The sequence below is a fragment of the Odocoileus virginianus genome, chromosome 33 (genome assembly GCF_023699985.2).
Source record: "Odocoileus virginianus isolate 20LAN1187 ecotype Illinois chromosome 33, Ovbor_1.2, whole genome shotgun sequence".
Lineage (NCBI taxonomy): Eukaryota > Metazoa > Chordata > Mammalia > Artiodactyla > Cervidae > Odocoileus > Odocoileus virginianus.
The window spans coordinates 37,112,857-37,125,742 of NC_069706.1; the positions used below are offsets into that span (position 1 = coordinate 37,112,857).

General features: G+C 49.7%; 1 protein-coding gene across 3 annotated transcripts in view; it reads left to right on the forward strand.

Annotated features, from left to right (window-relative positions):
* RNF216 (ring finger protein 216) overlaps nucleotides 1-12,886 on the forward strand; it is a 119,335-nt gene that overhangs the window by 52,212 nt on the left and 54,237 nt on the right. The gene's annotated exons all lie outside the window — the stretch shown is intronic.

A 12,886-nucleotide genomic window follows, 5' to 3' on the forward strand; every position in this document is an offset into this window, starting at 1 on the left:
AGGAGTGAGGTGGGGTGGGAACTCCTACTCAGCCTTCAGCTGCCCCTGCTTCTCCCGAGATGTCACTTCCTTCAGAGCCCCGGGGGCTCCGGCTGAACCACTTAAGAGCTCAGGCTGCAGCGGTGTGCAGGTGTGACGGGAAGGATGCTTTTCGAGGCCCTAGGCTCCCATATGTCCCAGGGTCATCCAAGGAAGTGTCCATCGAGGGAAAGTGGTGGTGCTGAGAACCCAAAGTGGGGCCACCCTGCCACCACACACAGCCCAGAGTGGATCCCAAAGGCCATCCCTGTGAGCCATCCCCTGCTGAGCGGGGCTGGCGTTACAGCAGCGAGGTTTCAGAATTTAACTCTCTTTGTCTTAATATTTTTGTCAGCTTCCAGTTTTTAAAATTCCGCATAGTGAATAGCATAGTGAGTCTGTTCATCATAGGCATCTCAAATCCACACACTTCTTTCCTTGACATCTTAGCACATTAAGCACTGTGTTTGAGAAGCTAAATCTTCCAGTTAGGGATGTGTATTTGTGTGTTTCCAGGAAGAATAAAGGCAACGAAAAGCAAATACTGCTTTCCTCTTCCTACTCTGCCTTCCCTAATAAAACTTAAATAAATACCATCTCTGCTGTTGTTTGCAATATTTATTTTAAAAGGAGACAGATATGTACCCAAAATAGGTAAAGGTAAAAATATGCTTGCATTAAACTGAAATGCCAATATGAATAAAACATTTATTTTTGCTTCCCCTCAACTGTACAGAAATAGTTTTTATTCTTATACAGTCATACCTCATTTTATTACACTTCACAGATACTGCAGTTTTTTTATTTTTTTACAAATGGAAGTCTTCTGTCAGCCCTGCATTGAGCAAGTCTGTTGCTATTTTTCCAACAGCATTTGCTCACTTTGTGTCTCTGGCATATCTTGGTAATTCTTGCCTTATTTCAGACTTTTATTATTATATTTGTTATGGTGATCTGTAATCAGTGATCTTTGATATTACTCTCACACAAGGATTATGGAAGGCTGAAGGCTCAGGTGATGGTTACATTCTTTGGCAATAAAGTATTTTTTAATTAAGTCTGTATGTAACTGTTAGATACAATGCCATTGTACACACAGTACATTGTATAGTATCAGCATAACTTTTACATTCACTGAGCAATCAAAGCAGTCACGTGACTCACTCTGCTGCGTATCTGCTTTTTCGGGCATCTGGGACAGCACCCGCGAGGTATCCAAAGTTAGGGAACTGGTGAGCGGGGGCTAGCACAGCCCCTCAGATCTCTCCCCTCAACACTCAGAAGTCAGCTGCTAACTTTCCAGCAGGTAGTGAAGTGCATTTCAGAGCCACGGTGGGCCAGACACTGAGCTGTCGTGGTAGACTTCGGGGCCTGAGGACAGAGCAGCAGCCTGGGCCTTGGGTTTTTGCCAACTTTCCTCGCCCCCAGGAAATGGGCATCGCTCTGTCATGCCCTCGGAGAGCGTGAAGCCTTCTTAATGAAGCAGCTTTAAATGGTTAAGATGTTGCCACCGTCTAGGGGACAGATCACAGAACTTCCTGTTCAGTTCAGGATGAAGAGCCTTTACTTTCTCCTGGGTCAGCATTGCATGGGACAAGTACTTTTTTTGCTGGGCTGTATTGGTAAATTCTCTGTTTTGAGAGTTCTTTTTGAACACAGTTGCATGAGAAGTGTTCTTCGATGCCCCTGATCCAGGGCCAGCCCTTTGCTGGGTGCCCTAGCTTTTGTTCACGAGGCAGCTAAGCAGACAGTCTGGAGGAGTGGTTAACACGAGGCTTTTGCTCTTAAACCTCTCTTGCTTAATCCGAGCTCTTCCTCTTTTCAGCATCATGACCTAGGTAGATACGTCATCTCCCTGAGCCACATTTCCTTTATCTGTCAAATGAGAACAGTTGCACCTGTTTGATGGAGCTTTTGTAAATGGCTTGTCAGTTATATCTCTATATAAATCTATACCTGGGGCTGGGGTGGGAGTTGCATTAAACGACACAAGGTAACTGAGGTGCTTACCCCACTGGCCATCACTTGTCTCAGTCAGTAAAGCAGCCGCTGCCCTTCAGGGAAGGCGGAGACTGATGCCAAGTGTGTGCAGCTGCTGTGCAGGCCCGGGTGAGCAGAGGACCTCCTGGACAGGAGGCCTCCTCCCTGAGTTTTGTAGAATTTGCTACCAGAGAATCACAGGATTGCCCTAATGGGGACAGTTGTAAAGTCCTGTCAGAGGGCCAAAAGAGGACCCCGCACTTATCTCCGATAGCATCGCTGACTCCATGAACATGAATTTGAGCAAACTCTGGGAGATAGTGCAGGACAGAGAAGCCTGGTGGGCTGCAGGCCATGGGGTCGTGTAGAGTCAGACACAACGTAGCAACTGAACACCACCACTTTTTTTTCAAATCATGTAGTCAGAAAATTTCATTTCTTAAAAAAAAAATTGTTTTCTTCCTAGCATGCCACAGAGGAGAGGAGATAGGTTTTTGAAGCTAGATTTCTTGCTGACCAGTCTGCTCTGTCAGAAATGACTGCTGTCACTTGAGCCCCCAGCATTCAGGTTGAGAGGAGAGCCCCGTTCTGCCCTGGGGAGAGCTATGCCTTAAAGCAGGCTGCTCGTGGGTTCGCCGTCCATGTCTCAGCCACTCCACTGCCCGGTCCCCTCCCTTCGGGTTTCTTGTTGATTTTTTGTTTATCCCTGTTCAGAAGGATTGGCATCCCAGGGAACGCTATTCAAAGAGATGAGTGTGGGAAAGGCCTGGAGACAAAATAGATAGTACATTTTGCTGGAGAACTCAGAGTCGGTCACAAAGGGAAGATGTTTAGCAATCTGTGGCTTGTCTCCGTGACCCGTTCGTTGGCCGTTGTCCTCACAGGGGGGCACTGCCCTTTGTGTCTCGGCCGGCACCCCCATGTGCAATGCAGCCAGCAGGCCTGGAGGTGGGGCTGCTCGCCTTGCCTTTTCCTGTCCTTCATCAGGAGGACACAGCTCCTTGTCTGTCTAGTGTTGTTTTGGTCTCTACTAAAATACACTGTGGTACTTAAAAAGATTCTGTGGATTGACAGGTCTGTTTGCGCACTTCATTAAATAGAAACTCTGACTGTTTTTCGTCAAGAGTTTTCTGGCCGCCATTGGCCATTGCTTATCAGACTCCTAACAGCCTACCACTGTTCACACACTGTTCGGGCATCAGAAGCTCTCAAGTGCCTCTTTAGCTGGAAACCACATTACTTGTTTAGTGCTTTCAGACATTTTGCTAATATCACTTAATGCATTTTTCTGTGCCTGTGCCCTCATCAAAGGAAAGAGGCTTTTCGAGTCAGAGTCTTTAGAAATCTCATGTTTTAAAAAAAAAAAAGGCCTCCTGTTAAAAATCCTTCCAAGAGTTGATAATCTACAAAATATCTTTTTATAGTCATTTGCCTCCTTTTTGTCTTTACACTAATCATGTGTTACTAGCTGTCAGGATCTTAATTCTAGTGATCCTCATCGTGATGTGCTTGAGGAGGGAGGAGGGCTGCACGTGTGCCGGAGCGCAGAGCGACAGTGTCCCCTCTTTGCATTCTCAGCACAGAGCGCTGCAGGGCTCCAGCCTTCCAGGCAGAAGAGAAATTGTTGCTGTAGTAATAACACAAGCGCGAAAATACCCTGTATCCTCCTGGGTGTCTATGTCAGGGAGAAGGAATGTAGGCAAGGGAAGAGGTAGCAGAGAGGAATGTTCAGGCAAAATCAGAATGGAGCTTGGGTTGAAGCTGCCTCTGGGTGGAATTTCATGTGTTTACTGTTGAATTCAAGGTCATTTTCTGATTGCTATGTGGTCGCTGAGAATGTAAATGGTCTTTTACTCCTCAGTGTCCTCCCTGACTTTGAGACAAACATACCCGGAATGAGAAGTGCCCCTCCCGTCCCCAGAGGCCAGGTGGGATCAACCACCCAGACCCACGTCACCCACTGCCCTTCGTCTCCGGTGTAACAGGCTAAGGAACCAGCTCTGCCTTCTCTTTGGAAGCCGCATGGCAGCTGTGTGCTCTGAGTCTGTATTACGTGCTAATGTCCCTTGAGAAGATGGACTGGGAATCACCTTGGTAACTCAGAGCAGCACTGAGAAACCAAGGGCAGGCCGCTGAGGTCAGTGGGAGGAGCCCAGGCGAAAGCTGGTGCGCTGCCCTGCGGAGAGTCAGAGCCCATCCTGTCAGGGCTTCTTGAGGTGAAAGTGGACTGTACGTCCATGGACTTCTCCAGGCCAGGAGACTGGAGTGGGTAGCCTTTCCCTTCTCTAGGGGATCTTCCCAACCCAGGGATCGAACCCAAGTCTCCCACATTGGAGGCGAGTTCTTTACCACCTGAGCCAGCAGGGAAGCCCCAGAAGCATCAGGACCGCAGAAGTCCTGGTGCCTGCCAGTAGATCTCCTGCTGGGTTTGAGGGGCCTTCTGCTCCTTGTCCCCTCAAAGTCACGTAGCCAGCAGGTGTCGACATCAGGAATCAAATCCGGGGTTTTCTTATCATTATTTGTGTGTTTTTAGGTGTGGTTTTGGTATGATAGGTTGGTTTTTTAAGAGTCCTTGTCTTGTAGAGATACAAACTGGAATATTTACAAATGAAGTGATGTGTAGTCTGCGATTTGCTTTGACAATGTACTGGAAGAGGGAGAATGGCAGAGCAGACAGAGTTTAGGGAAGCCAAGATTGGCCATGAGCTAGTAGTTTATAAACACGAGTGATGAATGCAAGGGATTCATCACATTATTTATGTTTGTATTTCCATTTTTTCATAACAAGGTAATTCGAAACACAAATAGAAATCTAGATGGGTTTGAATCTGTCTGTGCTCTGACCTACTTTGCTTTGCTGCTCTGAGGGCACCTCACTCTTGAAAACGGGTGAGACCCTTCAATGAAGTGTTGGCGTTTCATGGCGCAGCCACTGCCTTAAGAGATGAGGAAAATCCGTGACATAACGGGACGGTGTCAGCAGCTATTTGTGGGGAGATTAAAGGGCTTATCATCCTCAAGGAGTGAGGGTGTGTGTGTGGTTTCTCTGGGGGTGTGAGATTCTTCTGTACACGTGATGGAGACCTGATGTTTTCCAGCCTCCCTGGGAAAACAGACTTGAGCTGCCCGTCAGAAATCCAGAATGGATTGCTGGACCATCCCGTAACCGGTGAAATGGGCACCAGGGTCCTGGGCCCTGCCAGAGGCTCCGGCACAGCCCTCACCAGGTTCTCTTCTGGGGTGCCTTGCAGCCTGCAGTCCAGCCTTGAGGCCGGGAGGCAGACCAGATGACCTTTTGAGTGTCCTTCCAGGCCAGAGGCTCTGATTTCTAGAATACTGAGGACTTTCAAACTGGCATTGACATTTGGTTTTCAAAGAGAAGTAGGCTAAGAGAATTTCTTAGATCAGATCCCTGTAGCCCCATAAAAGCACTTTTCAGTTTTATTTCCCATCAGAAGCACGAATATGAAAAGCATTTTAAGTTTCAAAAGCTCCCTACGTCTGATAAGCTGATCCACATTTTAGCCCAAAGAGAGTGAAACAGATCACAGTTTTTTTCTCTTGTCTTTGACAACAGCTTGTCCTTTTGCCTTCCTCTCCCCTCTTCTGTCACATTTTGCTGCTAAAAACATCTGTTGCTCCCTGTCTTGTTACCACAGCCCTCTGGCCCCCTATTCCTGTTCTCTCCGAGGCCAGCACCTGCTCTGACCTGACCTTATCTCTGTCGACTTGTGTCTTTTTTTTCCAAGTGGCACCCTTGCCCCTAAAGCCTTCATTCCAGGGCCCTGCCTGCATGTGGGTCCTTCCCTCTCTTTCTCTGGACTCAGTCCTTCCTAAAAACTTTTGTCTGGTCACCATGCAGAAGCCCCCACAGGGTCTTGCCCCTTATCATCACTGACATTTTTTCCCTCTTCTCTGAACACGTTCATTAGCCGCCCCCTCAGCCTAGACTTGTGGCAGGGGGGGTGGGACTCTGCCCTGTGGGGCTCTGGTCAGATCTGGTCATTCAGATACTGATTGAGTGCTGCCGGGGCTGAAGAATCGCACCGGGGGCAGCCACAGCCCTCCTGAGCTCCAAGCAGGGGCGGCCAGCCCCCGAGGGCGGGGGCTGTGACGGTTGCTGCTCTCAGAGTTGGGAGAGCACATCATCAGGAAACACTTGTGCGGGAGCGGGGTCTCGGCCTGACTGCGGCCTAGTGGGTGGAGCAGGGGACCGGGCCTCTGACGTGAGCGAAGCGGCGTGAGTGGTCAGCCAGCAGGCGGTGTGACAGAGCAGGAGGACGTGGACTAGAAGGGAGGCAGACCCCAGGTGGCGAGGGCTTCGCAGAGCAGAGTGAGGACAGTGGGTCTGGTTCTGGGCACTCCAGGGAGCTGTTGACAGCCTGGATGTTAGGACAGTGATCACAATGCCAGAAGGGTGGGCCTTGAGCGCCGTGAAGGAGGGAGTGGGAGGTGGGGCGGGCTGAGGTACAAAGTGTCAGGGGAGCTGGGCAGGCTTGTCAGCGGTGCTATCGGAAAGGGGCGTTTCTGGTGACCTGCTGACCCAAGACCCGGGTCACACAGTGCTCCCATGGCCCTCAGTTAGCAAGCCCTTCGATCCTGAGGCCGGTTTGTTTACGTCGTGCCTCGAGTACTTGTGTGACTTCCTTCTCCAGAAGGTCTCCGTGGGGTTGGATTGGTCTTCTGAGGGCTGATGGGGACTGCCGGGGAGGGGCAGCCGCGGTCAGGAGAGACGGTGGACGTGATCAGCCTGGTTGTCCGGGAGGCTCCTCCCTGTGGTGGGGCTTCCCCGGCACGCAGCCCCCGTGGGTCAAAGGACTGTTAGGGAGGGGGCCCGACGAGAGGCCAGGCCCGTCCTTCAGCAGCTGCCCCCCGTGGGTCAAAGGACTGTCAGGGAGGGCCCGACGAGAGGCCAGGCCCGTCCTTCAGCAGCTGCTGCGGCTCTGCAGGGGCTCCACACTGGCGCGTTTGCTTTTTCAGTCCTGGGTGCTTTTAAACTTGGAAGAAACCACGCACCCATCAGAGTTTTTTCCCCACACATTTAAAAAGACTTGTTTTTCAGCCGAAAGCATGTTGGATTACGCTTAATTTCTCACTCAGATGGGCCTAATTTCCCTAACTCTGATGTGCATACAGAGATTTGCCAGATTTTCCTCTTACAGCATGTTTTCCCAGCTGCTGGGAGGCCTGCTTTTCTCCTATGGGCCTCCTGACAGAAATGCACACTATTTACGGCCCGTGGTGCCAGCTGCTGTTTATTACCACGGGCCTTGGCCTTCGGTGTGTTTTCCCAGGAGCTGCCTTTATCTGGGGCTGGTGGCGCCTCCCCTGTCCCCCGAGCCATCCAGAGACAGGGACCAGGCTGGGCTGGGCTGAGCTGCAGGGAGCGCCACAGCCCCTCCTCCAGGATGAGGTCACCTCGCTGCCCAGCTCCAGGCCCACATCCTCATTGTACAGGGAAGTGAGGTCTGTTCCTCAGATGTGATCTGATTGGAACCGTGTTTTCTGGGACTCCTCCACTTACAAACACAAAGCTTTTGATGCCTTGTTTTGTAAAAGGTGCGTTTTCATGAAAATGAGGCTTGATGCCGTTGTGCAGGCTAGGCCCTCATCGAAGAGCCGTGTGGCTGGGGCTTTGCTTTTCCCTCGCCGGATGCCGGGCATGCACTGTCCATCCAAGGGTGGCTGAGAGGAGAGCACTTGCTTGCTGCCAAAACCACAACAAATGACAACTTTCCGTTCTGTCATCTCTCAGCTCCACTGCTGGGCAGGCAATTCATTTTTCTACCATAAAAGGGCAATGAAGCTCGCATAGAGCCGTGTGCTTTCTGCACTGCAGTGAGAAAGCAGAAGACTCGCTGGGAGAGGACCGCGCCGCGGGAGGCGCGGTGGCCCAGTGGCCCAGCCCACGTCCCTGCATAGGCCAGGCTGCCGAGCAGCAGCTTCCGTCGCAGGGAGCAGGGCGTGGAGGGCCGGCCAGCCACCTGGGTGCCGTCACACTCACACTTGTCTGGTGGGGAACAAGGGTGTAGTTGCAGCCCTGACGAGGGCAACAGCACTGAGCCTGCCCAGGCGGTTCTCTTACTGGCATTTGCTTCTCTCCATCTATAACTGCAGACGCTGGACTTCTGACGGGGTAGAGGGGAGTCATACAGCCCAGGCATCCTCACTACAGGTGAAGCAGGGGTTCACACAGCCTGAGGAAGCGGTCAGATGTCGTCTCTGAGTGACATGTGAGCTCCCTGTCAGGGACCGCTCTGATCTCTGTGTCCTCAGCAGCCCACTAGTGCACAGTGTGACTCAGGTGAGTCACAGAAATCTTGACTAAATAACAAAAACACAGTTCCTGATTGATGGGTTTGTGTGTCAGTCAACCAGGGTTTCGGAAAAATGCCTGTTCTGTATAGTGTTAACTCATGTACCCTTTAAATTCATCAGTGAAATGCATGGATCCTCTAGGTGATTGTAATTAAATGTGTGGAGCTGGTCAAGGGTAGATAGAACACAGACACTTAGCAGTGTTGACAGCGTACGGAGCGCTCCAGAGACAGTGACTGCGAGTTTCCTGCCCCGTACAACCTGGCAGAGGAAGCCGGATGCCAGCTCAACACAAGCTGAGCGGCAGCACAGAAAGCAGTGTTTCAACAGGAGCCCTGCGCCGATGCATGGACCCCCGCGCAGACGGCTCTTCTGGGCCTCTGCCCTCTCCAAGGGGGGCGGTTGCCGCCCTGGAGAGAGCAGGTGCTCAGGCTGAGCCAGGAGCAGTGCCCACACCTTTTAGCCTGGCTCCTTTAAACATTTTCCTATAAAGGAGAACTGAGGTTTGTTTTATCATTTAAACTTGCCTTAACTCTAACTGCACATCTGATTTCATAGCGAATGCTGGAACTGAGCTGAGCACATTCCTAAGGGAATAAAGATCATGTCCAAAAATCTCGCTGATCTGAAAATTTGGGAGGAAAGCGAGGATTTTCAAGGTTAAATTTTATTGCCCAGATAGTGCTGGTGGTCAGAGTAGATTCTGAGCTCATTGGCTCAGAACCAGAGGTTAACTCAGAAGTCATTCCTGAAGGAGAATATCACTGAGTGGAGGTGGCAAAAACAAGCTCAGTGTGAACGATTCAGTATTGCATCCCTCGACCTCGTTGGGAAGCGTCGGACTAGTTTAAAACCTTGTCCTTCCAGAAGGTAACACAGCTGAGTAGCCAGGTCTTCAAGTGGAAATATACACAATTCTTTCTTAGTATGACCTTCCTAAGTTCTTTTTTTCTCAATAGTGTAAAATTGAGTATCCTAGTAATCTATCAGAGAGCTAATGGGTGTGTTTTTCCTTGATGCCTCTCAAGACCTTCACTGCCCTTGGAGTAAACGGAACAATTCCGCACAGAATTCCTCTCCACTGTGCATCTCACACTGTCCTTCCTCGTAGAAACCTTGGAAGCCCTTGTTTTTTTGTAAGAAGCAGGAAGTGGATTTCATCTTTAAGAACAGTTACTAATTCTTATTTAGTGTAATTTTGATAAGGCTGATTTCTCAAGCAAGCAGCACTTCTCTCTTGGACTGAGTCTCCCCTTCCCCATCCATCACTGTCTACGCATGCCTGGGCGTCCTGGCCGTGTGGTGACCGGCTTAGAGACATCAGCCTGCTTGCTTCCTAATTTGGTCAGAGTATGCTTCAGGCAGCCTTGCCTAACTAAGAAAAACACAAACACGGGGAGTAGCTTTGATACAGCAAAGGGGAATTTCCTTTCACCAAGAGACCTGCAGTGTGCCTCTTACTTCCTCTAAAAAGAAGAAGTGACACTTTGGGAGGTTATGGCTTACCCTGAAGTTCCCTCTTTAAGCCTGCTTCTTCATGCCAGCTTCTTCCAGCTAGTTCCTGCTCTTTCCTCCTCCTCCTCCTTACTGCCTCCCAACACTTACAGTTCAGTTTTATTCTTAAGGACACCCATTTTCCACTTGAGTGTTCATCAGCAGGAAACAGAACAGACCACATGTGGATATTCATACAAGGACATACACCAGAGGTGGGCAGCCTTTTTTTTTTTTTTTAATGAAGGGCAAAATAGTAAATATTAAACATTTTAGGAATTTTGGACCGGTCACAGATGCTCAGCTTTGCCTTTGTAGCTTGCACGTAGCCATAGACAGTACATGAACAAGTGAACAGGACTGTGATATAGTTAAAACATATTTACAACTAGAGTCAACAGGCCAGATTTGACTTGTGAGCCAGGACACCATAGCATTAAGGAGAATGACATGGGTCTAGTTGTGCCAATCTGAAGCTATCACCAAGATGTATTAAGTTTAAAAAAGAAAAAGCAAAGTGTAGAACAGTGGATATTGTATGCTTATATTTGGATCTCAAATGGGAGGAGGAGGAGGAGTTGTATGTGGTCATGTGCAGAAGCTCTGTGTGGAAGGATAGATAAGAAATTGGTTGCAGGGAATTGCTTTGGGAAAGGGTTTCTCTAAAGGGAAGAGGGGGGGTACTGTGCGTGTGTTACTTTTCCGATTAAAAAATAATTGCACTTGTTTTCATCAGCCTAGTCATCTCTGAACTTCTAAAACAAAAGGATTTTTTTTTTTTTTTTTTTTTTTTTTGCTTTTAGGGAACTTGAGGGAAAAAAATTATAAACATGATTTTGAGTATATGCTTGCCCACTTTCAAACCTGTCGACCTTCCTCCTGGATCCCTGGGAGGGCTGACTTCACCACCCTCAGAAGGAGAGCTTTTTGCCTCAGGTTGTAGGTGACGCGATGCAATGTTGTAGCCAGTGGAAAGAGCTAGAACTCTGACAGCTCTGCCTTTCTTTTCACTGGCCTTTCTGCAGGAGCCCCGTCTCCAGCACAGTGAGAAAACCTTGGCACAGAAGTCAGAGCCCCATGGGTATAAATACAGCTTTCAGTAATTATGATTCAAGACTGCTTCCAACTGCTTCCTTTTCCCACAGAGGCTGTTTCTGACTAACAAGTAAGGATGGGATCTGATTCACCCAGGCATCACTGTGACCAGCTTTTAAAATGTCTGGTTTTGGTTGTGAAACCAGCAGATAAAGTTGTTACTTTCCTAGTAAGTGAAACAGTTCAGTTTTGGTTGGTGAGGGACAGGTGAAGGGCTGTCTCTACTTAGAAGGTCAAGCAGATACAAACAGCGCAGGAGTCACAGATGACTGTCTACCTGGCTTCAGGGCCCTGCCCCCATCTCCCAGGCAGATATTTTTCAAATAGCCAGACTCATCCTTGCCCAGGCCTGTTTTGCAGGCTTATTTGCTATCATTCAGTTCTGATACAAAGCTCCGTGTAGGAATGCTGGATGTTGTATTGATGGGATGGAGGTTTTCAGAGATGGGGAAGCAGCTCCAACATCATCTTCTGTCTTGTGCACCGAAGGAGGGCACAGCATCACTGGTCTTGACTTTCCTATATAGGCTTCAGTGGGAAGGTACTAGTTCGGCTGAACAAGCAAGCACTGCCTTTTATAAGAGAAGTCATTTAAAACACCAAAAATATATTTGAAAGATGCTGGTACAGTTTCCTCTGACCTCATTTTGATACACTAGTAGCTCTTCAGTGCCTGAGACCTAACGCTGACACCCTCCCCACCAGGTGGTCAGAGGCCTGTGTCCACTCGAGGAGAGGAGAGGCGGTGCTCGGCTTGCCCTAGGAAGTTATGCTTCACCATACACACTGCCCCTAGAGGGACGATGAGCGTTTTAAAAAGCAGATTTAAAACTGACTCCCCATCACCTCTCTCCTCCCTCATCCTTTCTCTTCCTCCCTCCCTCCCTCCTTTCCTCTCTCTCTCTCTCTCTCTCTCACACACACACACACACACACACACGCACGCGCGCGCGCACCTTCCTCTTCCACCAGCACCACCTGCCTCCCACCAGCTCTCTCCATTTACTGCTTTTAACCTTGAAACCTCTGTTGTACACTTAGCATTCATCCTGTTCCTGCTCATGCATTATTAATGGGCCTGGAGCAATCCAGCCAGAGCACTGACATTACTAATTACTGCTTATAACTGAGAAGTAAGGAACAGGGAGTAAAGTGGGTCACAGGACGGTGTCGTAACAATAAAATACTGCTGTCAGGCAGAAATGCTTGTTGTCTGTGCTTGTTTGTTCAGGGTGGAGATGGGTCTTCACCAGAAGCCGACCCAGCAGAGACCCTGTCGGTGGGTGGGGAGGTGCTCTTCACATCTCATCGATGGGTCACCCCACTCTCACTGTCTGTGCACAGGGTTAGAAAACAGGCTTCATTTCTCTCAGAACTTAGAAACATCCAGAACTCATTATGGCAGAACAACCCCTTTGAAGGCAGGTTCTTTACGCGCTGTGGGGTGAGCCAGATGGGACTGCGTTCAGGTGGCAGAAGAGGCATTGCAGGGGGTGCCAAGACATGTGCTGGTATCAGCCCTTCCCCTCTGAGCCGAGTTTGCTTACCTGAGTCAAGTCTCCACCAGCCCCCAGATCTGCACTCCGTGGCAAGTGAGACACATCTGTGTTGTTGAAAGACACGAGCTGGGTAGTGAGCACATGCCTTTACCTAGCGTACAAACTGTCGGCGGCAGAGCATCACCAGCCAGAGAAGGGGCGGCAGGGTGCCTCCTCCCGCTCCCGACACACCCCCCTGTCAGGTGCGCGCCCTTCCTCCCCATGGAGCAGGGGGCAGTAACGGCAGCCCTGCCCACGTGGAGGGCCTGTTCGGTGGCCGGGCCCACGTGAGCTGGTGTAGTGGCTTCTGAGGGCCAAGGGCGGCACGGAGAGAACTTCATGCTGCTGGAGCTGCCTTTAATGTTACCTGGGAACCTTAGCATACTGATCTGTAATCAAAAGCCTGTCCATCTTCTGAAGAACACTGACCATGTCCTCTCAGA